Genomic DNA, 25,692 nt, shown 5'->3' on the forward strand with positions numbered 1-25,692 from the left:
TGAAAATTCATTAATCACACTGTTTCAAAATATGGGATCCATTTTGGGATGTTAATTTGGAGTGGGAAAGGACTTCAGATCACACATGATCCAGCCCCAAGGAAAGACACCGACTTTTAGCAGCCCCGATTGCTCCCTTAAGGTAACCCATTTGCTAAAGAGTCCTTACTGCAGAGCCTCCCCGTTTACAAGCCACGGAGTTGCCACTGCCTTGTCCATTGCATAAGAGCGCTGTGTCCTCAGCACACAGTCAATCATCAGAGCTGGACAGTCCCAGGCTGCTGGGGGAGGGTCCTTACGCAAGCCACTTCCCCCCTTTGGTGTCACAATGCATTCTGAATGTCAGTTTGAGTTCTACAGTCTGGGATGCATGTTCCAGATAAGAGGAAATTACGATCACTGTCTTTGCTACTGTGGAGTGAAATGTGTCAGTCTTTGCTAAATCAGTCACAGGGTAAGCCACAGGTAATGACAGTTATTGTCTTTGGGATTTGTTGCTTGGTACGGGGGTTGGGCAACAGGATAGAAATAATATGGTGTTTTTGGAATCTCACACCACCATGCATTCCATCACACATTCATCCTCTCTATCTGCAGCCCCTTATGCTGGTAAAACAAATTAGCTTTTTTTAAATAAAGGTTTTATTTATTTGAGAGGCAGAGAGTGAGTGAGAGAGAGAGAGAGCATGGCGGGGTGAGGGGCAGAGGGAGAAGCAGACTCTTCACTGAGCGGGGAACCTGCTATGGGACTCGATCCTGCGACTCCAGGATCATGACCTGAGCTGATGGCAGAAGCTTGACTGACTGAGCCACCTAGGTGCCCCCAAATTAGCTTTTTATGAACATATTTTACCTCCTGAGGTCTGCCCTTATGAATTTAGCTGGTCTATTTTTATTAAAAAAAAGAAAAAGAATTTAGCTGGTATTAATCTTTTCTGGTTTTTAATAGACTTATTTTTTAGGTTCGCAACACAACTGAGCATAAAGTATGAAATATGCATCATCCCTCCCCCTCCCCGGGGCAGCCTCCTCCACTATCACTATCCCCCACCAGAGTGGTACACCTGTTACAATCGATAAACCCATGTCGACACATGATATCACCCGAAGTCCACAGTTTACCTTACAGTTCTCTTCTGGTGGTGTACTTTCTATGGGTTTGGACAAATGTCTAATGCCATGTAACCACCAGGGTAGCTTCTGGCCTTATTCATTCCTCCCTTCTAATCCCTGGGAACCACTGATCTTTTTCTGTCTCTGTGGTTTTACTTTCTTCAGAACATCATACTGTTGGAATCATTATGGTATGTACACATTTCAAGTTGGCTTTTTTCATGTCGTCACATGAGGTTAAGTTTACTCCATGTCTTTCATGGCTGAATTTCTTCTCATCCACATAAAATGTGAGAGTGGGAGAATGAAAACACATGGTACCTTGCAGGAGTTGAGGCTCCAGTGTTGAAGTCATTCTATGAAAAGGCCTTAGGCTAACACACCTTGAATTTCGATAGCCCACCAATCAAGCTGGAAAGCTTTTATATGCTGGTTAGCCTAAGCCTGTTTTGCCATGTGATGTTCACAGGAGTCTGATGTTCCTTGGTCTTCCTTCATTGCCTCCTGACCCAATTCTTATGTTTATAAGAATCCAGTGAGACTCAAGATGGATTGTTGTTAGGGAAAGAGGATATTTATTCATTTCTATAAATAAAATGGTACAGAGAGTGTTTTGGTATAAACAAAACTAGAATAGTTCGTCTTCTGATTCCAGCTTCCTATTTCAGCAGAGGGCACTCTGACCTTACCTAGAGCCCAGTGTTTTTTCCTTTGACCAGTTTGGGAAAGTAGCTAGTTTATCAAATCCATCCCTCAGTTTAACTGTCAGCAGTGAGAGTATATTTGAAGTAGAAACCAGATGTATCAAAAGAGGGCCCGGCTCTAGCCTGTGTGATCCTGAGATCTTTCATTCATCTCTACCCTAAGGTTCCTACTGTTTTCTAGTGCAATCCGTGCATTTACATGTAGCCTTTCTGACTAGTCTGTGAACTCCCTGGGGCTGGAACCCATACATTTCATCCTTAGGATATAGCACAATGTCTAGCACAGACTGCCCACTCAATAAATCCCTACTGAATAAATGAAAAACAACAACAACAACAGTGGAGTCTGAGGGGACTGTAATGAATGGAAGATTGTGCATGCATTTGATGTTTCTATGGAAGTCACCATTTTGCCTATGGTTCAATAGTGTTCCTGGTTGAGGTCATACTCGTGCTCCATATTGCTAGATGTCAAGAGGCAAAAATGTCATTGGCCTTAGATCCAGAGTAGAAGAACCCACTGTATCACCCCATTCAGCATGGCAGTATATTCAATCCCTATAATGGCTCGGTCACACAGAACATGAGAGACTCCTAACTCTGGGAAATGAACAAGGGGTGGTGGAAAGGGAGGTGGGTGGGGGAATGGGGTGACTAGGTGATGGGCACTGAGGGAGGCACTTGACGGGATGAGCACTGGGTGTTATGCTATATGTTGGCATATCGAACTCCAATAAAAAATGTATACAAAAAAATAAACCCCATAAGACTCTAAAAAATAATAAAAAAAGTTCAAGAGGCCAGTTAGGAGATTATTGTAATGGTCAAGGAAGGATGTGACTATGGCTTGGACCAGAGTGGTGGCTGAGTAGGTGATGGCTAATAATCATATTTGGATACATTTTCTAGAACAGGAGTCAAAGATGACTGTTATGTTTTTAGCTTTAGGTAATTATAGGAATGGAGATGCATATATAGATATGATTAAGATGTGGGCTGAACAAAATGAGGGAAAATAAAGTATTTGATATTATGCAAAAAAAAAAAAAAAAGGCTCAGTCACAACAAGTCATGTAGGTAAAGAAATGCTAGTTCTCTCAGCAAAGTTTGGACTGACAAAAGCCCAAGACAAATCCAGCTTGTGATTTGCAGGTACCTTTCTCTGGTCCTAAAATGTCCTACTCTTCATCTCTGAATCTCAAAATTTTACCACACATTCCATCACCAGCTCAAATGCCACCTCTTGGGCCTGTTTCAGGCCACCAAGAACCTTTCTTCTTGGTCTTCTATAGCAGTCAGAACTTTGAACAACCTTCATAGCATTTACTAAGTACTCTCTTGCCTTACAACTTTTCTTTTTTTTTTTTTTTAAATTATGTGTTTATTTATTTATTTATTTTTTTTTATGATAGTCACAGAGAGAGAGAGAGAGAGAGGCAGAGACACAGGCGGAGGGAGAAGCAGGCTCCATGCACCGGGAGCCTGATGTGGGATTCGATCCCGGGTCTCCAGGATCGCGCCCTGGGCCAAAGGCAGGCGCCAAACCGCTGCGCCACCCAGGGATCCCGCCTTACAACTTTTCATATGGTTGTCTTATCTTCTAGAGTTTTATCTACTGTAGAGGGACTTGACATTTTTTTTTGAGTACCAACTGCATGTGTTATTTCATTTAATCCTTATAACATTTCAGTGGCAAATTATCATCCTCAGCTTGCTGAGGAACTGGAGCTCAGAGAAGTGAATTATCTTGACTGTTATCACCGAGCTAGCAAATGATAGAGCTAGATTTTAAGACCAGTTTGATGCCAAAGTCCATGTTCTTTCCATTACATTACGCTGTTTAAGAACAGGACCCATCATGGCCCTGAGACAGTTGAGCCTTAGCAAGTTGAGGGACTTGCTTTTTACTTTGCCTTGTTTGTAGGCCTCCAAAATCATTATGATTTTCTTATTTCACTATCATGACAAACTGCTCACAGAAGAGGATCTGTGGATCTGTCATTCATATTATTTATATGTTTAAAGTTTAAAAATTCATATATAATTTACATGATAAAACACCAAAATCTTAAATGTACAGTTCAGTGAGGTGTTTTGTTTTTTGCTTTTTGTTTGTTTTTCTGATATATTGTAGAGAAAGAGCCGAGAAGACTTGACTGCTATAGTTAGAGAGGCCTGCTTTCAAGGTTGCTAGGAATTTGAATTTGGAGAGGGTTTGCATTGTTTCCTGATAAGAATGACTCATTTTAGGTCTGCCTGGCTGGTTTTTGGAAGAGCATGCAATTTTTGATCTCAGGGTTTGAGCCTCACGTTCAGTGTAGGGATTGCTAAAAAAATAAAAATAAACTTAAAAAAATTAAAAAAAAGCAAATGGCTCATTGTGTGTTTATGGGAACAATGTGGTTTATGCTGAAGACTTGCTTTTCTTCTGAGAGTTTGTAATTTGGTACATGCTAGGCAAAAGCTACCTGTGTGCCTAGCTCCCAATAAAAATCCTGGCACTGAGTCTATAATGGGTTTCCCTGGGAGATAGCACTTCACACATACCACATTTCTTTCTGTAGGAATTAACAACATCCTGTGTGACTTCATTGGGACTCTTAGAATCTTGCTTCTGGTTTACTCTGAACTTTGCCCCATGTGCTTTTTCTCTTTGCTAATTTTATTGTGCATTTTTTTTTTGGTAATAAATTATAGCTGTAATTGTGACTCTATGCTGAGTCCTTTGTGTCCTCCTGGAAACCATTGAACTTGGAAATGGTCTTGCAGTCCCCTGACATATATACAGATATATATATATATATATATATATATATATATATATACCCACAAATATATATCTGTATAACCTATAGAACAAGATATAGAAAACTCCAGAAAGTTTCCTCATGCTTCTTTCCAGTAAAAACCCTTACTTCCTAAAAGAGATAACAATTATTCTGACTTCTGTTGCCAGAGATTGGTTTTGCCTGTTCTTGAATTTCAAAACAGCAGAATTCAAATCAGCAGAATTCAAATCAGAAGAAACGTAATTACATATACTCTTGTGCCAGACTTCTTCTACTCAAAGTAATGTTTTTTTGAGATTAATAAAAAAATATCCAATATAATATCCAGCCTCTTAAAATCTTATAGCAGTTCATGTATATACAACACAATTTATTATTTTTTCTGTGGATGGACATTTGTGGTGTTTCCAGATTTCAGCTATTATAAATTATAACTGTTTTTTTTTAAAGTTTTATTTATTTATTCATGAGAGACACACACACACAGAGAAAAGTAGAGACACAGGCAGAGGGAGAAGCAGGCTCCATGCAGGGAGCCTGACATGGGACTCGATCCCGGGTCTCCAGGATCACGCCCTGGGCTGAAGGCGGCACTAAACTGCTTAGCTACCCGGGCTGCCCTATAAATGATAACTGTGATGAACATTCTTGTATAAATCTTTGTGAGAACATATGCATTCATTTCTCTTGGAAAATATAGCTTGGAGCCAAATTGTTGGATCATAGGGCAGATGCATTTTTATATGTATCAGAAAATGCTAAGCAGTTTTCTAAAGGAGCTATACCATTTTACATTCCCATCACTAGTATATAAGAGTTTGTTGTCACATCTTTGCTAGTACTTGGTATTATCAGTCTTTTTAATTTTAGCCCTTTTAATGGAGGCAAAGTGATATTTTGCTATGGCTTAAATTTGACTTTCTGATGACTAGTGACACTGAGCATTTTTTCACATTATTATTGGCCATTTGGATATCTTGTGATGTGATTCATGTTTCATTTTGAAATGACTTAAATTTTTTTTTCTATTTTGTCCTTAGTTCTATCACCTCATTTCTGAGTTTTCTTTAATTCTGATTGATGTTGAATTTTTTTCATACACTATCATGAAAAAATTTCCATTAATTCATCTGAAAAATATTAAGTTATAGTTTTCATCTGTCTGTGGCCATTTTTCTGGAGAGCTTTCATTATCTATAGAGATATTTTCTTCTGCCTAATCTTATATTTTCTTATAAAACAGTTGTGTAGAATTCAACTATATTTCTTTGCTGTTGCTCATTTTCACATGAGATTAGTTTTCCTAAACTTTTGGGGGAAGGAATGGATCAGGATAGTTTTCTAGCTTGATTGCTATAGAGTTCTGTCTTTCTGTTGTTTTATTGTTTTTGTTCAAAACAAAAGATCTGGGATCCCTGGATGGCGCAGCGGTTTAGCGCCTGCCTTTGGCCCAGGGCACGATCCTGGAGACCCGGATCGAATCCCACGTCGGGCTCCCGGTGCATGGAGCCTGCTTCTCCCTCTGCCTATGTCTCTGCCTCTCTGTCTCTCTCTCTCTCTCTCTCTGTGTGTGTGACTATCATAAATAAATAAATAAATAAATAAATAAATAAATAAAAATAAAAAAACAAAACAAAAGATCTCCTGGTTTTGTTCCTCATCTCCACTTTCTTTGGATCCTCTCTTTTCTTCCTCCATCTCTTTGTCAAAGGTTAGAACCCTGGGATGCCTGGGTGGCTCAGTGGTTGAGTGTTTGCCTTCAGCTCAGGGCATGATCCTGGAGTTCTGTGATCGAGTGGAGTCTCACATTGGACTCCCTGTGGGGAGCCTACTTTTCCCTCTGTCTATGTTTCTGCCTCTAACTCTTTGTCTCTCATGAATAAATAAATAAAATCTTTAAAAAAAGATTATATCCCCAGTAGTTTCTCCCTAGTACAGAGCTTTGTCCTGGAATAACACTTTGGCAAGTTCACTTCCATGGTTAAGTCCCAGATTAGTCCAGATTCTTAAAATCTTCCTGCCATCTCATTGCACTCACATGCAAATAACCCTTCTGGTTTAGCTGTGGTCCTCAAATTGGCCACCTACACTTTCCAGTCAATATATATTGGCAGAGAGCCTGGATGGTGTGGTCAGTTGAGTGGCCAACTCTTGGTTTGGGCTCAGATCTGATCTCAGGGTCATGAGATCAATGCCTGCACTGGGCTCTGCACTCAGCAGGGAGTCTGTTTGAGATTCTCTCCCTTTCTCTATGCATTTCTCCCCTGTGTTCTCTCTCTCTCTCAAATAAATTAAAGAAAAAAATATAGGCAATCCTTGAGTCATCTTATTCTCAGATCTACTAGATGTCCCCTTACTTCCTTTGGCTTCTACCTATATAGATGCTAATAATATATGAGTCTTTGTGTTTTGTCCTCATTTACTCCAATTCTGGAATTCATGTGAATAACTTATTACTTAATGTCATAGATACTGTATGTGGCTTGTTGGTTTGGCTCTGTCTGTTTTTATGGGGTGATTAGGGATATTATAAAAACTACATAACCTTACCACTCTCTTCCCATATTGTATTTTGAGTTTAAGCCAAGGTGGGTGTTTTTCCTTCTTTAGTGTATTTATGTTTTAGATATTCTCTTAAATTGTAGGACAGGAGAACACATCTCCAGTTAAAGAAGTCTCAGGTAACAGATGTCAAATTTTCAACCTCTTGAGATCATACCATGGTAAACTGATGTCTATGGGGCCTTTGCATTCAGGCTCTTTTGAGAGAAGGGGTTTGAGAAGAACATATAACTCCATGTTTGGCTTTTCTCTTTTATTTTTGAAAAACAATTCCCCTAATTCTTCTACTTGTTTTCCTTCCCTTGATTTAAATTCCTGGGAGAGTATTCCACTGGTTTCTTATGTAAGTGTGGCAAAAGAAACTTCTTAAAAACTCTTTTCCCACTTCCCAAAGCAACTATTGACAAAGGTATGGATTTCAATTCAAACATACAATGGAACACATGGGACTGTTTGCATCTTTGCATAATGAAATTTCTCTATGGGATTCTTGCTTTCTTTCCTATCTCTTTAGGCCTCCTCCTTACTGAATTTAGATAATGAGTCTTCTGGCTAGGGAAGTTTTTCCTTATTCTATGGTTAGTGACCAATTTCAGAGTGCTGCAGATTGGGGTAACCACACATATCAATGTTTCTCTAACTTTGTCTACATAAGAATCTCCTGGGATTTTTGGATTCCACAAACTGGAGATTCAGGAACAATATTGTAGGGTGAGTCTAGGAATCTGCACAGGATATACATCCCAGACGATTCTGATGCAGTTGGTTAGTTTAGGGATGTCATTTCAAAAAACAGTAGTGTAAGCCAAAACTATTTTCAGAGGCCAAATCAAAACTAAGTTTGATGACTATATTATCTAAAAGCGGCAGTGAGGATTCAGAAAATGCTCTGTGTGAATATTCTTTCATTGTTTTTTTTTTTTTTTAAAGATTTACTTGTTTATTCATGAAAGACACAGACTGAGAGAGAGAGGCAGAGACATAGGCAGAGGGAGAAGCAGGCTCACCGCAGGGAGCCTGATGTGGGACTTGATCCCGGATCCCGGGATCATGACCTGAGCCCAGGGCAGGTGCCCAACGACTAAGCCTCCCAGGCGTCCCTTGTTCATTGTTTTAATTAACATCATAAATGCTAACTGTGTGTCAGGGCCTGTGCTTATTCATTTTGAAATGAGTAAGAGAAAGATCTAGAGTTTATGGTAATATGAGAGAAACATACAAAGGAATAATTCCAATATAATATTAAAAAGATAAAAACGTTGACCATTGGCATTCTTATGGGAGGTATCAGTGGCTTTCCAAATTTGCCATACAATTCCTCCCTCAAAATATGTCTGTAATTAAGAATGAAAAGTGAGAATTTTAGTGATATGTACAGTCTAAGCTATTATATATATTTTTTCATTAAATGACCTTGAATTTTGTTCTAATTTTGTTCTGTAAAATGATTGGCTCCATGTCATGAACCTTCTGGTCTGTCAAGAGTATTAAATCTATATCTACCAAAGGTTATTTGAAATTAAATTATTGTAGAACAGTGTTTTTTAAATTCAAGCAAGCTTGTTAAAACCCAGATTCCCAGGCCCTACCCTCAGATATAAGGACTCATTAGGTCAGAAGTGGAACCTGTGAATGCCCAGTGTTAATAATCTCCCGAGTGATGCTACTGCTTCTGGTCTAAAGACTACATTTTGGATAGCACCATTTTAGGAGACCTCTTGGTAGCATGCAGGACCTGGTAATTTGTATCTTAGATTGGAGAGTGAGAAAACATGATGTGGAGGAAGCTCTTCACAAAGGACCTGGGTGTTGGAGATTCAGTAGGGGTTCATAATGTGGGAGAGGGTGGATCATAGGTAAAGAGAAGATTTCCAGGCAGATGGCAGAGTAGGTGCAAAGACACAAAACAGCACAAAGTATTCAGGGACCTGTCTACAGACAGATCTTCCTACAGTCTAAAAGCCCACATTGATGCTGGAGACAGTGGGAAAAACTAAGCTCCTACTTGAGCAGCAGAGGAAATGAAGACAATGGTATGTGAGCTTCAAGGAAGCAAATTGTGCCAAGAGATAGCAGGATGCACCGATGTGTGATGTTCCTTTGAGATATTTCTGAGAAAAGGGTGGGTGGTTTGCTTCCAGGAATGAGTTAAGTAGAATTTTGTCCGTGTGGCAGAGCTTGCTGGTGTTTAGAGCTTCCATCCAAATTTTTGATTCTGTGATATTAAACATGCATTTCAAATTTGGGGGCATGAAGAGGAAAAAATACACATTTCTATTTGCTCAGATTTGCAACATGCAAACAAGTAGAAAGTCAGCTTCTGCCAGAGAAGGAGAAAAACTCTCCAAAGGCCTCTCTCTCTCTCTTTTATAAAAAGATTTATTTATCTGGGGGGGGGGGGTGGACAGAGAAAGTAGGGGGGGGGGCAGGAGAGAATCTCAAGCAGACTCCCCACTGAGCTGGGAGGCAGATGTGGGGCTCCATCTCACTACACATGAGATCATGATGTTGAGCCGACATCACTAGTCTGATGCTTACCAGACTGAGCCACCCAAGCCCCCTCCAAAAATCTCTGTCTCTCTCTCTTTTTTTTTTTTTAAGATTTATTTATTTATTCATGAGAGACCCAGAGATAGAGACAGAGACATAGGCAGAGGGAGAAGCAGGGTCCCTGTGGGGAGCCCAAGTGGAACTCAATCCCAGGACCCTGGAATCACGACCTGAGCCAAAGGCAGATGCTCAACTGCTGAGCCACCCAGGTGCCCCTCTCCAAAGATCTCTTAACTGTACCTCCGAATATATCCATTTGTGGTTGCAAGTTCAATTCAGACTTTGACTTCTTGACTGTATTCAGGGGCAAATAATCCAGTTTCTCATTAGAATGAGCTGCCAGACAATGTTGTATTTACCGGCAGCAAAGAGTACTGCCCCTGGTCAACAGATGTAATAATTGGGCGCTCTCATTAGTGGTATCTGGAGTTTACAGGGAAGAAAACACCACATGAGAAAGAACATTTCTAATTGTGGCCCCAAAGGCTTTCACATCGCTCGGTCTTCATTTCTTCACCCAGGAGGACTGGCAAGCTTTTTGCAAGAGGAAATAATAAGACCAACCAGGCCAAACAGTTTCTGCATGTGTTTTTAAAGAGAAAAAGAATATCCGTTTTTACCACATTTTTTTCTGATGAAAGGCAAATTTTCTTCCCTACCCCTTCTCCTCACAGCTGCTGTGTAATTCTGCAGCCTGAAGTACTTCCACTCTAATACAAATTTTCATCTTATCTCTCAGCAGCAACTAACAGCAGACCCTAGGCATGTGTGAATAGCCTGGCACACGCTCTTCCTTCAATTTTAACTGTCCAGACCTACAGGCTAGCTAGAGAACAAAAAAGCCAGGGGCTCTTTATTTGTGGCTTATTGGCTTGGGAAATGGATTTGTCACAGAAATCCTCTCTGAAAGGAAGTGACCCAAGTCTTTTGGCTTTTATGTATTTATTTTATGCCGCTAAGGATTGGGTTTGACTCTAAGTTTTAAAAGAAAGGGCCTTTCTAGTTCGTGGATTCAGTCATTTATTCCTTAATTACCATGTATGGAACATCTACTATGTGCCAACCACTGTACCACTACAGAGATACTGAGAACAGTTAAGACTTGGCTTTAGAACTTTCTAGTAGGAGAATGAGATAAGCAAGCAACTTTCCCCATTATTTTGAGGTACAAGGGGTATTTATGTCTACCTGGGTAAGCTCCAGAGACCAGGAAAAATGTAGTCTGACTCTGAAGATCTGGGAAGCTGAGGGAGGTATCATACAGGACAGCAGCAATAATAAATGCAACATCATAGGAACTCTGCGGTCTTTGGAAAACTGTAGGGAATTTGGATTGGGTTTGGGTTGAGACAAGTGGTGTTGGCAGTTGAACATGGAGATCCAGGAGAGGCCACACAGTGACAGACTTAATACAGAAACACGAAGAGAATCTGTGGGATTTCTTAAGGGTCTGGCTCTGGGTGTGTGTTATCTCTATACCACACACTTTATCTTTATAATGGGATAATGGTTGTGCTTACTTCACAGGATTGTTGTAACTATAAAGTGAGGTGACATGTGTCAAGCTCTTATCTTAGCCTGATTACTGGCAATTTTTTGTTTTTCATAAATCGTAGTAATTACAGTGACAGCAGTGAGAGTAGTTGTTCTTATTGGCTACGCCCATTATAATATTTCTGCAGTCCTTGACATTTGGGTCTTTGAACAACTGTGGGGAATCTGAAAAAGAACCCCAGTGAGTCTATTATCATCCCCCTGGCGATGGAATGGTAAGATACTGATTGGAGGAAGCGAGAGAATTCTTGGTTCCCAGAGCTGAGAATGAACAAAATCTGGATCAAGCCAGTGAAGATGAAGATGCAGATCTGATAACAAATAGGTCTCCAATTGTCTGCCCTCAACTTTACTGAACTTGACACTGCTCCAATGGTGCTCTCTAGTGGCCCAGAGGAAAAGAACATTTCCTATCAATAGGAGCAGGACTGAATACAGGGGTCCCTGCTTACCCGAGGTTTTGCTTTCTTCCCTTTCAGTTACCGAAGGGTAACTGTGCCCAGAAGTGGACCATCCTCCTGACAAAATACATCATTCACCTCATCTGATCTTATCACGTACGCATTTTTATCGTCTCACATCATCACAGGAAGGGTGAGTACAGGATAGTAAGATATTTTGAGGGAGACCACATTCACATAACTTTCATTACAGTATATTGTTACAATCGTCCTAGTTGTTATTGTTAATCTCTTACCATGCTTACTTTATAAATTAAATTTTATCGCAAGTATGTATGTATAGGACAAAACGGTATATATGGGGTTGAGTACTTTGCACGGTTTCAGGCATCTCCTAGGAGTCTTGGAACATATCTTGTATAGATAAGGGAGAGGGACTACTATAAATTATATATAGACCATGGAATATTATGCAGCCATTTAAGAAGAATTAGCTAGAGCAATCCCAGTCAACTTGGAAGAATTTTCATGAGGGTTTGAGGGAGAAAAGCAGGATGCAGAAAAGCATAGTTGATGTGAACTCCCTCTTGTAAAACAATGACCAAAAAGCTTGTCTCTGTAATATTAGATGTGTATGGATAAGTATATATATAGGATTAAATAGAATTATGTGAGCATAAATAATACAGGAAAGGGTAAAGACTAGATTGTAAAAGTGAATTCTCGTGGGGTGGGAGTAAGAGCTCATGGGAATAGAGGGAAGATTGAGAGATTGCAAAAGTCAAACAAACAAAGATCTACATTTATGCATTCATTTAACATTATGTTTAAATACATATATTCATAAATAAAAGTTAATTTGCAAGTGAAATAGCCCAGAAGATGGAATTTGTGAAAAAAATGTTCCAGAAAAGTGAAATAATATGGAAGATAATTTACTCATCTATTTATAACTTCTTATTTGGTTACTTTTTTTCTTTTTTGCAAAAGCCTAAACTGGCTAGTGTTTTAAATCATGGTGTTATAGAAGTTCAGTGTGTATGGTAAGATCTGTTGAGCTATTTTGAAACCCCTCCTGCGAGTTTGTTTTCTGAAATCCTCCGTTTTGCTTTCTTGCCACAAAAGTGTGAAAAAGTCTTAAGCCTGACTCTGATACTGCGTTTTCTTCCATTTAACAGCCTTTACATGTGATAAAACTATGTTTGTGGTTGTTTGCTTGTCTTATAGTGACTTATTTTTTACTTTTATGTTATTGGCAATAAAAGTCTATTTGAAGATGCCATCGAAATATATACAGCGATATAGTATAGTGGAGCGATACCAGACTTAAATCTCAACTCCAACACTCACTATGTATATGAGCCTAGGCAAGCTATTATATTTCTGCTCTTTAGCTGTTTTATTTGCAAAACAGGGACAAAAATAGGACATAGCCCATACGTTTGTTTTGAGGATTGAATGAGATAATTAAGGTAAAGTGTTTAGCAGTCACCTCGGGACATGGTGTTCATTTATTCATTCATCTATTTGTTTGTTCATTCAGAACTACTTCCTGAGTGCCTCTATGTGCCAGGTTCTGTGCTGGGCCCTGGGAATAGGAAGCAACAGATCTATGTAGCATAAACATTAGCCAACCAGACAGACAAATCTAATGGCCACACAGTCAGTCGTTGAAAACTGTGATACAGGCTGAGAAGAAACAGCACAGGGAAGAGTGAAACTACCTGAGGTGGCCAGGGAGTCAGGGATGGCTTTTCTGAGTAAGCAATGTTTAGGTTGAGAAATTAAGGATGAATAAATAATCATTAGTTGCATGAGTTGAAATTGTGCATGCAGAACATTCTAGGCAAAAGGAAAAGCCTGTACTATGCCTGTGGCTATGGGGAGAAGGAACCACTTTAAGAATGGCGTTTCAATAAATGTCTGTTACCAGTTACTTAACCAAGCCCACTCCTCATTTTCTCATGATACCTATGTTAGTCAAGATGAAATAATACCCACTTTGTAGTGTTGTATGGATTAAGTAAGAAAATGGATTTGAAGCGTGCTACTTAATACATGGTAGATATACCATTAACACCCTCCCTTCCAAAATCTAGCCTTTGGCACTGAGATCTTCAGTGTAAATTAATTATTATTAGCTATCAATGTAAATTAATGATTTTACACACACGTGTGCACCTCCTCCCCACACACACTAGCTGTCTTGCAGACATCTTGCGCTATTGGCCCAAGACCTGGTTTTGCTTGTAAAAGGTAAAGTTTTAACCCAATGAAATCTGTGTCTTCCATTTTTGAGCCTTTGTTTTAGAGTTCTTGTGTTATTAGTTTCCCTAGCCAAAGCCCCAGAGGTTGGCTGATATAGGAAAAAAGAAAAAAAAAAAGAAAAAAGAAAAGTGATATGACCATTACCAAATTCTCCAGACCTTAGGCAATGATCCTTTCTATTCTGAGTGTTGACGAGGCTCTCATTTCAGTTCACTACAATTTCATGTGTGCCAACTATGTATTAGGCATTATATTAGTTTCTGGGTAATAAAACATTATTAAAACGGAATCCTTATTCAGAAGAGGAGAGATTCATATAATAACAATTAGTTATTTTTAGTATTCAACTTTTTTGGAGGGCAGTAAACCAGCCTTGGATGCTCAGTTGGAAGCGATGCAGCCTAAAGAAATCTCCTATCCTGCCAAAAACTCTTTTAGTGCATTTTCCCTCTGATGCTGCTTTCTGCTCTGCTCCAGTGGTTTTAGGGCTCGCACTGTAAAATCTCCACCATTTTAGCCCTAAGAGAACCAAACACTCTGAACATCTAATCTTCCTGAGTGCTTCTGTATTTCCTTTATTCATTTCTACTCTCAGGTCTTGAATGAATGCTTCTTTTTTGGTCACATGCATAGCCCCAGCTAAAATGGATTCTCAAAAGTGAAGTGTTAGCTTCTCATTCTCTATTGTATAGGAAAACATGGTGAAAAGGGGTTGGGATTAGGAATCGAGTAAGCAAATTTGTAATACCTTCCCAGTCTAGCCTGGTCCATGAAGACTAATAATTAAATTTCAAAACAACAATGACAACAAAAACATTTTTCTGTAAAACAAAATGCAATGACTCCTCTCCCTCTTCCCAAAGAGGAGAATCAAAGTCTCACCAGTTACTGCAAATATCTTGATGCACACTTATCCTTTAATTGAGGATTTGGCAAACCAGTTTCCAGGTTAAATCCAGTCCATCGCTCATTTTGTTGTAAATACTTTTTGTTGTTGTTGTTGTTGTTTTAGAAAATTTTATTTCTGAGTAATCCCTATACCCAATGTGAGGCTCAAAACTTAGAACCCTAAGATCAAGAGTCATGTACCCCATGGACTGAGCCAGCTAGGTGCCCCTGTTGTAAATAAAGTTTTATTGGAACATAGCCATACTCATTTGTTTATGGATTGTCTGTGGCTGCTTTTTTGCCCCAAAGGCAGAATTGAGCCATTGCTAGAGATTAGAGTATGACTAATGAAGTCTTAAATATTCACTGAAAATACTCACTAAAACTGGACCCTTTATCAATAAAAGTTTGCTGATCCCTATCCTAGCTAGCTGTAACCCTGTCTTGGTGTCCCATAACTAAATTTATGTTAATCACCATGAATGTACCATATGTAGAATAATAGGGGAAAGGGATTTTTCTTAAAAAGAAAAGAATAGTTAGTATATTTGAGCAAAGAAGAAACTATGAGTATATGCATGCTATGATCATCATGTCTACAACCCATGTTAACAGTTTCCTTTTCTCACTCCCCATTCTACATTCCTTTAACCTTCGGTGAGCATGTAACCTGTACTTCTATTTCCCATGGGTCTGAGCCTTAGTGGTCCTGTCTTTATGAGGTTGCTATAGTTGCTCACTATTACTGCTGGATATGGCAGTACTAGGAGAGGATCCAGAGGAATCATTTCAGACATGATTCTGAGAAGCTTCTCTGCTCATATTGTGGAGTAGCAATCGCTTTTCCTTTTGACTATTAGAATCTGTCACCTCAACCGACAAAATTTTCCCCCAGCCCTTTTACTCACACATTCAGTGGACTGAGGAGCTCAGAATAATCAGGTAGGATTCTTACTTTCTAGGTCAATCATTTTGTCAGCTAAAGTTGTTCTTTCACCCTTAGGTACTAAGATCTCTAAATAAGCTGAGCCCAAAGACAACCAGAATGGAAAACAAAAATTGTGTCAGGAGTTATTAGGGGTAGCATTGATAAGTGCCATTCCAAATCCTACTCCCTGGTCCCTGTTATGGGCTGAACTGTGACCTCCTCAAAAGTTTGTATGTTGAGTCACAATCCCCCATATCTGAGATTGTGACCATATTTAGAAATAGGATTTTTACAGAGGAAATCAAGTTAAAATGAGGTCATTAAGTTGGGTCCAAATTGACTGGTATCCTTATATAAAAGAGGAAATTTGGACACAGATACATGTAGAAAAATGAAATGAGGACACAGGGAGAAGAAGGACATCCACAAGTCAATGAGAGAAATCTGGAACAGATCTTTTCCTCATGGGTCTTAATAGGAACCTGACCCTTGATCTCAGACTTCCAGCCTCCAGGATGTGAGAAAATAAATTTTGGTCATTTAAGCCACCTGGTCTGTGGTACTTTATGATGTCAGTGTAAGAAGATGAATATAATCCTGGGCCTGTATATTTTGGCTATGGGAGAAACAACACAATATATTATTTACTTATTTAGAGCAAACTATAGAAGAGCAACCCAAACTCCCACCTAATGTTATGACTCTTCAACTGGCAGTTCCATGTTCAGTCGAGTCAACTGCTTTTGAGTGATGGAGAACACCATAAGGTCAGTGACTCCTGTAAGTGGTACTTATTGTTTTACTTCTTTGCTATAAAATTGAGTTCATTAGTTATAAGTGGTATATTTTTTTTTTTGGTCTTTAATGGAGAGTCCAAGAGTGGTGATGTGGACAGAAGCATGGCTGGCGGCACAGAAGGCAAAATCCACATTCAGAATAAATGTCTATTTTTGAGAAGACAAATCAGTTTCTTCACTCTACCAAGTGGCTGGCTGATCTCCCAGAGGTGTGGTGCAAGCAGTTGGTTTTTGTGGCTGGAAGTTTTAACAATCAGCAATGCTATTAGACCAGATAAAGCTTGATGCCATTATACCAACTTTATTCCTGCCACTATTGTTACTTGATAGATGAGACCATTGAGAAGAGTCTGGATAAAGATGTCAGTTGACATAGAATAAGTCATGTTGTCTACATGATTACTGTTAAACCGTGCTAAGGAGGCCACTTTGGATAGGTATTATTATTATTTTTAGAGGTTTTATTTATTTATTCATGAGAGACACAGAGAGAGGCAGAGACATAGGCAGAGGGAGAAGCAGGCTCCATACAAGAGCCTGATGCAGGACTTGATCCTAGAACTCCAGGATCATGACTTGAGCCAAAGGCAGATGCTCAACTGCTTGAGCCACCTAGGCATCCCTGGATAGGTATTAAATACAAATGTATTAACACTTGGTTTAAAAAAATACTTGGTTTATTCTGAAAAGATCACACATATACTTCTTTCCAGATATCTTGTCATAAATCCAAGTCCATGACTATTTAGACAACCAATTGCCTCTACCTTCTGTGAATATCTGTGTCTTCAGTCATTTCTCTTCTATACATTTTCTTCCCATCTTTCTTTAAGGCCACTCCTAACTAAGGCTGTATTTATGCAGTAGTCCATTTATAGCTGATGCCAGGATGCTGAACAAGACCATTTGTAAGTCCAGTTGATGTTGTTTTCCCACTTTAATCAACTTCTAAAAGGCAACTTCCCACCAGTTCATAAATGTGGCAGTACAACAGGAATATATATATTAGACATATTAGGAATAGGTATATAAAATTAGGGATTTATATTAGGAATGTGTTTATATTAGGAATATGTATATAAAAATACATGCTCATGCAACTTATTTGTGCTTTCAGGACCTTCTGGAGCCTGATAATAAATATAAAACCTCACTGAGGTCCTGCTGGGCACACTCAAGTTTATGGCTTGGTGGGTCAGTAGCCTCAATTTATCACATGTATCTCAGATCTCATTACTTTGTGTCCCATTGTCCACCTTCTCAGGGCCAAGGACCAAGTCAGAAACTATTTATTAGAAGGAAAATAGTGATCTGCTAAATAGTTTGTGGTTATTTTCTAAATTCCAGATTGCTTACATTGTGATCATCCTTTTTAGACTTGCCACCATTGTCACATAACATCCTGATGTGTGACAGATATTTTAAACACCTTTGAGTTTGTTGGTTCATAAGGGCCAGTTGGCAGGATTATTTGCCCTGCAACTAGTTGGCTGAGAGCCTCTCTTGCTATGTGCCCCTTTATTCAAAGCTGGCAACTTTGCTAATTACTCAATGAGGGAGTAGGAGCAACAAACCAAAACGGAGTATGTGTTACCACTAATTGTCTCAAAACATTAGTCCCTCCAAAACTTCCCTGAGAAGGCAGATATCTGAGTATTCATGAAATTTATCTCTAACCATCTACATGCATGTGTCTCAAAATGGCATCTAGTATACCTGCTCCCCTCTGTCTACAAGTTTCTGTCATCATCCTGTCATTCAAGTAGTGGGCCAGCATGATATCCTATGGAATGGTGAGACAAAGTCCCTGCAGAATAAATAATGGCACAGAACCAGAGGTTAGATAGAGCCCTGTGGGAAAAGAATGTAGGCAATCTGTGACCCCACTAGGTGAAAACAAAGTGCTTTGGGGGTTTCATAATGGAATAGAAAGAAAGCATTTTTCAGATAAATAGTTGCAGATTTCATGCCAAATGCTGGGTTGACTTGCTCCAGTAAATTGTCTCAAATGGGAACAGCAGCAGCCATTGGAATTAACATCTGATTAAGTTTATGATAAGACACCTGTTATTCACCAAGAAACAGCTGTGCTCCACAGAAGTTAAACAGCCAAGTTAAACGGAGATAGAATGGTATTACCATCTTGTTTGTGGAATCTCTCATATATGTGGTATTTTTAAAGCTATTATTTTCGAAGTTGTCTTAGCTCAGGCTGCTGTAATATAATACCATAGACTAGATGGCTTAAACAACGGACAATTTTTTCTTATAGTTCTGAGCGCTGGGAAGTCTAGGATCAAGATGTTGACAGATTTTGTTCATAGGGAAGACCCTCTTCCTGGCTTGCAGATAGATGGTGGCCATCTTGCTGTGTACTCATATGACCTCTTTGTTGTTCATGTTCATGGGAGGAAAGAGATCAAGTGCCTTGTGTCTTTTCATCTTCTTCTAATGGCACTAAATTTTGTGATGAGGACACCATCCTTATGGGCTCCACCTCCAACTACCTCATATTGGAAGTTTGGGCTTTAACATATGAATTTTGGGGGTACACAAACATTCAGTTCATAACAGAAGTCTTTACCCAATGGTCATGAAGCCAATGGGGGGATGGTTTATGTTAATTTCCAGAAGAAATGAAGATCCAGTCAGAAACTCAGGGTTCGTGGAAATGACCAGAGAGGATTTAAAGATCCTCTGAACCCACTGTATTTGGAACAAAAGTAGTTTATTAGCTGATTCACATAGGCTCCTACTGTGGCAGGTAGATGGCAGTGGTGTTCAGGGCCCCAGAGATCAGTATTAGCTCCACTGAATCTTCAAGAGTTAATAATATGTCCCTTTCCCCTGATAAATAGTCACAGTGAAGGTTCCTTTGAGGGACATTCTTTAAGAGGACCTCTTGATTCAAGGGGTTCTGGGGCTGCAAACTGACTCAAGTCTGAAACTGATTCACAGAACATAACTATCCATTACCAGATGAAGAGTTTTCTGTTATACAGATCATGAAAGTGAGTATGCTACCAGTCTTCATCTAAGGGACTTCAAGATTTATAAGTCACTATAGAGATTTTTATAGGCCAAATCATTCTCATTACCACTTATGTCTTCTATCATCACAGTAGTTACTCTCACTTTGCCTTCTTTATTTTTAAAATTTTTTTATTGGAGTTCAACTTGCCAACATATAGCATAACACCCAGTTGCTCATCCCGCCAAGTGCCCCCCTCAGTGCCCGTCACCCCAACCCCCCGCTCACCTCCCTTTCCATTTCCCCATTGTTCGTTTCCCAGAGTTAGGAGTCTCTCATGTTCTGTCTCCCTCACTGATATTTTCACTCATTTTCTCTCCTTTTCCTTTTATTCCCTTTCACTATTTTTTATATTCCTCAAATGAATGAGACCATATAATGTTTGTCCTTCTCCGATTGACTTACTTCACTCAGCATAATACCCTCCAGTTCCATACAGGTCGAAGCAAAAGGTGGGTATTTGTCGTTTCTAATGGCTGAGTAATATTCCATTGTATGCATAGACCACAGCTTCTTTATCCATTCATCTTTCGATGGACACCGAGGCTCCTTCCACAGTTTGGCTATTGTGGACATTGCTGCTAGAAACATTGGGGTGCAGGTGTCCCGGCGTTTCATTGCATCTGAATCTTTGGGGTAAATCCCCAACAGTGCAATTGCTGGGTCGTAGGGTAGTTCTATTTTTAACTCTTTGAGGAACCTCCACACAGTTTTCCAGAGCGGCTACACCAGTTCACATTCCCACCAACAGTGCAGGAGGGTTCCCCTTTCTCCACATCCTCTCCAACATTTGTTGTTTCCTGCCTTGTTAATTTTCCCCATTCTCACTGGTGTGAGGTGGTATCTCATTGTGGTTTTGATTTGTATTTCCCTGATGACAAGTGATGCAGAGCATTTTCTCATGTGCTTTTTGGCCATGTCTAGGTCTTCCTCTGTGAAATTTCTGTTCATGTCTTTTGCCCATTTCATGATTGGATTGTTTGTTTCTTTGCTCTTGAGTTTAATAAGGTCTTTATAGATCTTGGATACTAGCCCTTCATCTGATGTCATTTGCAAATATCGTCTCCTGTTCTGTAGGTTGTCTTTTAGTTTTGTTGACTGTTTCTTTTGCTGTGCAGAAGACTTTTATCTTGATGAAGTCCCAATAATTCAGTTTTGCTTTTATTTCCCTTGCCTTCATAGATGTATCTTGCAAGAAGTTGCTGTGGCCAAGTTCAAAAAGGGTGTTGCCTGTGTTCTCCTCTAGGATTTTGATGGATTCTTGTCTCACATTTAGATCTTTCATCCATTTTGAATTTATCTTTGTGTCTGGTGTAAGAGAATGGTCTAGTTTCATTCTTCTGCACGTGACTGTCCAATTTTCCCAGCACCATTTATTGAAGAGATGTCCTTTTTCTGGTGGATAGTCTTTCCTACTTTGTTGAATGTTGGCTGCCCATAGAGTTGAGGGCCCATTTCTGGGTTCTCTATTCTGTTCCATTGATCTATGTGTCTATTTTTGTGCCAGTACCAAACTGTCTTGATGATCACAGCTTTGTAGTACAACCTGAAATCTGTCATTGTGATGCCCCCAGCTATAGTTTTCTTTTGTAATATTCCCCTGGCTATTTGGGGTCTTTTCTGATTCCACACAAATCCTAAGATGATTTGTTCCAACTCTCTGAAGAAAGTCCATGGGATTTTGATAGGGATTGCATTGAATGTGTAAATTGCCCTGGGTAGCATTGACATTTTCACAATATTAATTCTGCCAATCCATGAGCATGGAATATTTTTCCATCTTTTCGTGTCTTCTGCAATTTCTTTCAGAAGTGTTCTGTAGTTTTTAGAGTATAGATCCTTTATCTCTTTAGTTAGGTTTATTCCTTGGTATCTTATGCTTTTGGGTAGAATTGCAAATGGGATTGACTCCTTGATTTCTCTTTCTTCAGTCTCATTGTGAGTGTGTAGAAATGCCACTGATTTCTGGGCATTGATTTTGTATCCTGCCATACTGCCGAATTGCTGTATGAGTTCTAGCAATCTTGGGGTGGAGTCTTTTGGATTTTCTTTCTTTTTTTTTTAAAGATTTAATTTATTTATTCATGAGAATACACAGAGACGAGAGAGAGGAGAGAGGCAGAGACACAGGCAGAGGGAGAAGCAGGCTCCATGCAGGGAGCCTGACATGGGACTCGATCCTGGCTCTCCAGGATCAGGCCCTGGGCTGCAGGCGGTGCTAAACCGCTGAGCCACCAGGGCTGCCCTCTTTTGGGTTTTCTATGTACAGTATCACATCATCTGCAAAGAGGGAGAGTGTGACTTCTTCTTTGCTAATTTGAGTGCCTTTTACTTCTTTTTGTTGCCTGATTGCTGAGGCCAGGACTTGTAGTACTATGTTGAATAGCAATGGTGAGAGTGGACATCCCTGTCGTGTTCCTGATCTTAGAGGAAAGGCTCCCAGCATTTCCCCATTGAGGATGATACTTGCTGTGGGCTTTTTGTAGATGCCTTTTAAAATACTGAGGAGTGTTCCCTCTATTCCTACACTCTGAAGAGTTTTGATCAGGAATGGATACTGTATTTTGTCAAATGCTTTCTCTGCATCTATTGAGAGGACCATATGGTTCTTGTTTTTTCTCTTGTTGATATGATCTATTACGTTGATTTCTTTACGAGTGTTGAACCAGCCTTGCATCCCAGGGATAAATCCCACTTGGTCATGGTGAATAATCTTCTTAATGTGCTGTTGGATCCTATTGGCTAGTGTCTTGTTGAGAATTTTTGCATCTGTGTTCATCAGGGAGATTGGTCTGTAATTCTCCTTTTTGGTGGGGTCTTTGTCTGATTTTGGAATTAAGGTGATGCTGGCCTCATAGAATGAGTTTGGAAGTATTCCATCCCTTTCTATGTTTCGGAACAGCTTTAGTAGAATAGGTATTGTATCTTCCTTAAAGTTTGATAGAATTCCCCTGGGAAGCCATCTGGCCCTGGACTTTTGTGTCTTGGGAGGTTTCTGATGACTGCTTCGATTTCCTCCCTGGTTATTGGCCTGTTCAGGTTTTCTATTTATTCCTGTTCCAGTTTTGGTAGTTTGTGGTTTTCCAGAAATGTATCCATTTCTTCTGGATTGCCTAATTTATTGGCGTACAGCTGCTCATAATATGTTTTTATATAAAGCTCTAGAACAAGGTTGGAATTGAACCTATGTTGTATTTTAACAGCCCATAGGATCAGACCCTATAGGATCGCTTTGGCTGTATCTGCATAGCAGCAGCAAGACATAATGCCCACCCACATTAGTGAAGTCATGGTTCTCTCTGTGTGACTTTGGCCAAGAATTTAAAATCTCAAATTTAATATTTTCTTTATTAAAGCTCTCCAGCACAGTTGAAATAGCTAGCTCATATCCCACATAACCATTGCATGCCCCATATTGGTCAGAATAGCTTTTCACAGCCGTGACTTGGGTCACCAAAGCCCACTAGTAGCCCCTTGCCTTCAAGACAACCATAGTGACAAGTTGACATTGTATTTCACGGAAATCCATTAGACATTAAGTGCCTCAACCTCTAATGCTAACCAGCATTAACCGACTTTATGCTTAACCAGAATAGATAATTGTTACGGATTAAGCCCCTACCCCCATTCATATGCTGAAGCCCTAATCCTAGTGTGGATGGTGTTTGGAGGTAGAATCTTTGGTACGAATTAGGTTTAGATGGGTCATGAAGGTGGAGTCCCCATGATGTGATTAGTGTTTTTATAAGATGAGGAAGAGAGACCAGAGCTCTCTCTCTTTGCCATGTGAGGACACAGTGAGAAGGAAACCGTCTGCAAGCCAGGAAGAGGGCCTTTACCTAGGAACCAAATCAAGCTGGCACCTTGATCTTGGACTTTCCAGCTTCTAAAATGGGAGAAAATAAATTTCTGTTGTTTAAACACCCAGTCTTTGGTATTTTGTTATGGTAGCCTGAGCAGACTTAAACAATAACTAACGTTAAGTTGCCATTTTAACGGGTCCACTTATGGCAAACATTTCTGGTGCAAATTTCGATATGGGCCAGTATTATTAGTCGCAGATAACAGAATCTACTCTAAGTAGTTTGAACAGAAAGTGATTAATTTTAGAGCATTAAGTAGCATATTAGATTTCCAAGAGGGCCAGGGAGCTAAGTTTAGATAATATACAATCTAACATGGTTTAGAGAAACTCTAAACCACTTTGACATTGTTTTAATGAAATTTTTTCTGTTGCTGTTACTTGCCTTGTGACATCTACGATGTTAGTGGCATGAAAGTGGAACTTCAGCTGTGGTTGGTCCGGGAGATCTAAGTGCTTCTTCTTGTGGGAAGATCTGATCTCCTACCTCTTATTGTGTGGTTATGCATTACAAGCTCTCAAAGGAACTTTTCAAGAGAATCTGGGTCATGTAGATATATTAGCTTTCTAATACATGAAGGCATATACTAAAAAGATCCTGACATGGGTGTTGACAGAATTGATCCGTAGTATCTACTGCAACCTCCATGGAGTCTAATGAGAAATGCTTGTGAAACATAAACAAAGAAGATTCTTGGTCTGGTCTTTTGTTATCTAGTTCGAATCTTCAAAGAGACCTCTATTTAGGGAATGTAATTTGTGATTATTTGCCGAGTCTCTGTTGGGAAACAATCCATTATTCTAATCCCAGTTTAGGGGAGACAAAAAAGTATCATCCTTTTATTTTGATGAGCTGCCCATTAGTACTCTGTTATTGGACCTGGATGGCTCATTTCCTGACTAGAAAGATAAGCCATCTTTTGTGAGGATGCTTTCAGGAAAACTGGCCATAAGGGAAAAAAAACTAGATTGAAACTTTAGCTCTTTTTTCCTTTTTTTAAATGTTACTTACGATTCAGAGTCCAGCCTGTGTACCTTTCTCAGTTCTCTAAGATCTAGCTGGATAGTTCAGGGCTTTGTTACTGCTTTCACAGCAAGGAGGAAGTCATGGCACAAGTTGACAGCCTGTGTAGCCCACTGTTTCCCTCTGTGGTCCTCCTGGATTTTGTCCTTCCAATGGTATGTCAGTTCCTTTTTAACCATCCTAACAATGAAGTATGTTTAGCAACGGATGCTGTTTTCTCATAATCTTTCATCTCCTGTGAAAAACCAATTTGTCTTCTCAAATAATAAACTGCAGGGACTCTTGTCCTCCCACATGCCATTTTCTCACATTCTTAGGTCTGAGTATTGAAAAAGATCTACAATATTTCTATAAAAATATTATTAAGATGCATCTCTCAGAGCTTCGGTGTCTCTACTAGGAGCAGTGTAGTCTTTGGCTAAGGGCAAGAGCTAAGTGGAGCCTGGATGTTTCAATGCCTGAAAGACTTTTCTTTCTTTATTTTTTGGTAGGGAAAAGAAACATATAAAAAAAGATACCCACTCAGGATCCTTGTTCAGTCAGTGAGAAAAACTATGGACCATATTTTAATGAGAAATGTATTCTGCTTAGAAGAGAAATGTTTGGACAAAAAACTATGAAGGGAGTGAGAATGGCCAGGCTATTGCTTTGTAAGAAATAGTAATATATTCTTTTCTGAAAGGTAAAGAAATGATCTTTAGAAAGAGGAATCTTAGAGCAGGGGTTTTTGAAGTACATCAGATTTGAATCCAAATCCTAACTATTCTACTTACTGTCTAAGTAAGTTTGGGCAAGTTATTATCTCTTTGAAACATTTAAGTTTCCACATCAATTTAATGGGTATAAATATTAATAGCTATTAATAGTATGGTGAAGAATAAATGTAATATTGTATGAGGGTACCTGGCTGGCTTAGGCAGTAGAGCGTGTGATTCTTGATCTCAGAGTTATGAGTTTGAGCCCCACGCTGGGGGCAGAGTTTACTTAAAATTTTTTTTTACAAAATGTAATAATGTATAAAATATTTTAGTGCCTGGATATAGCCAGTAGCTATTATTAATATTGGTGATTTTATAAACATCTTGAACAATGTAGGGTTGCATAGGAACTTTCAACTGGAAAGCTTCTAGACCACATGTGTGTGTGTGTACACACATATATACACAGACTTTTTAAAGGTATATATGATGGGTCTTTTTTTTAAAAAATATTTTATTTATT

At 39.3% G+C, this 25,692-nt stretch overlaps 1 long non-coding RNA gene across 1 annotated transcript in view; it reads left to right on the forward strand.

Annotated features, from left to right (window-relative positions):
• Window positions 1–336: 336 nt before the first annotated feature.
• LOC121485369 overlaps window positions 337–25,692 on the forward strand; it is a 49,060-nt gene continuing 23,704 nt past the window's right edge. Inside the window, exons 1-2 of the long non-coding RNA XR_005986255.1 lie at window positions 337–465; window positions 11,752–11,866. This is a non-coding gene — a long non-coding RNA (uncharacterized LOC121485369). The remainder of the gene's footprint in view (window positions 466–11,751; window positions 11,867–25,692) is intronic.

Source organism: Vulpes lagopus, chromosome 2 (genome assembly GCF_018345385.1).
Source record: "Vulpes lagopus strain Blue_001 chromosome 2, ASM1834538v1, whole genome shotgun sequence".
Taxonomy (NCBI): Eukaryota; Metazoa; Chordata; class Mammalia; order Carnivora; family Canidae; genus Vulpes; species Vulpes lagopus.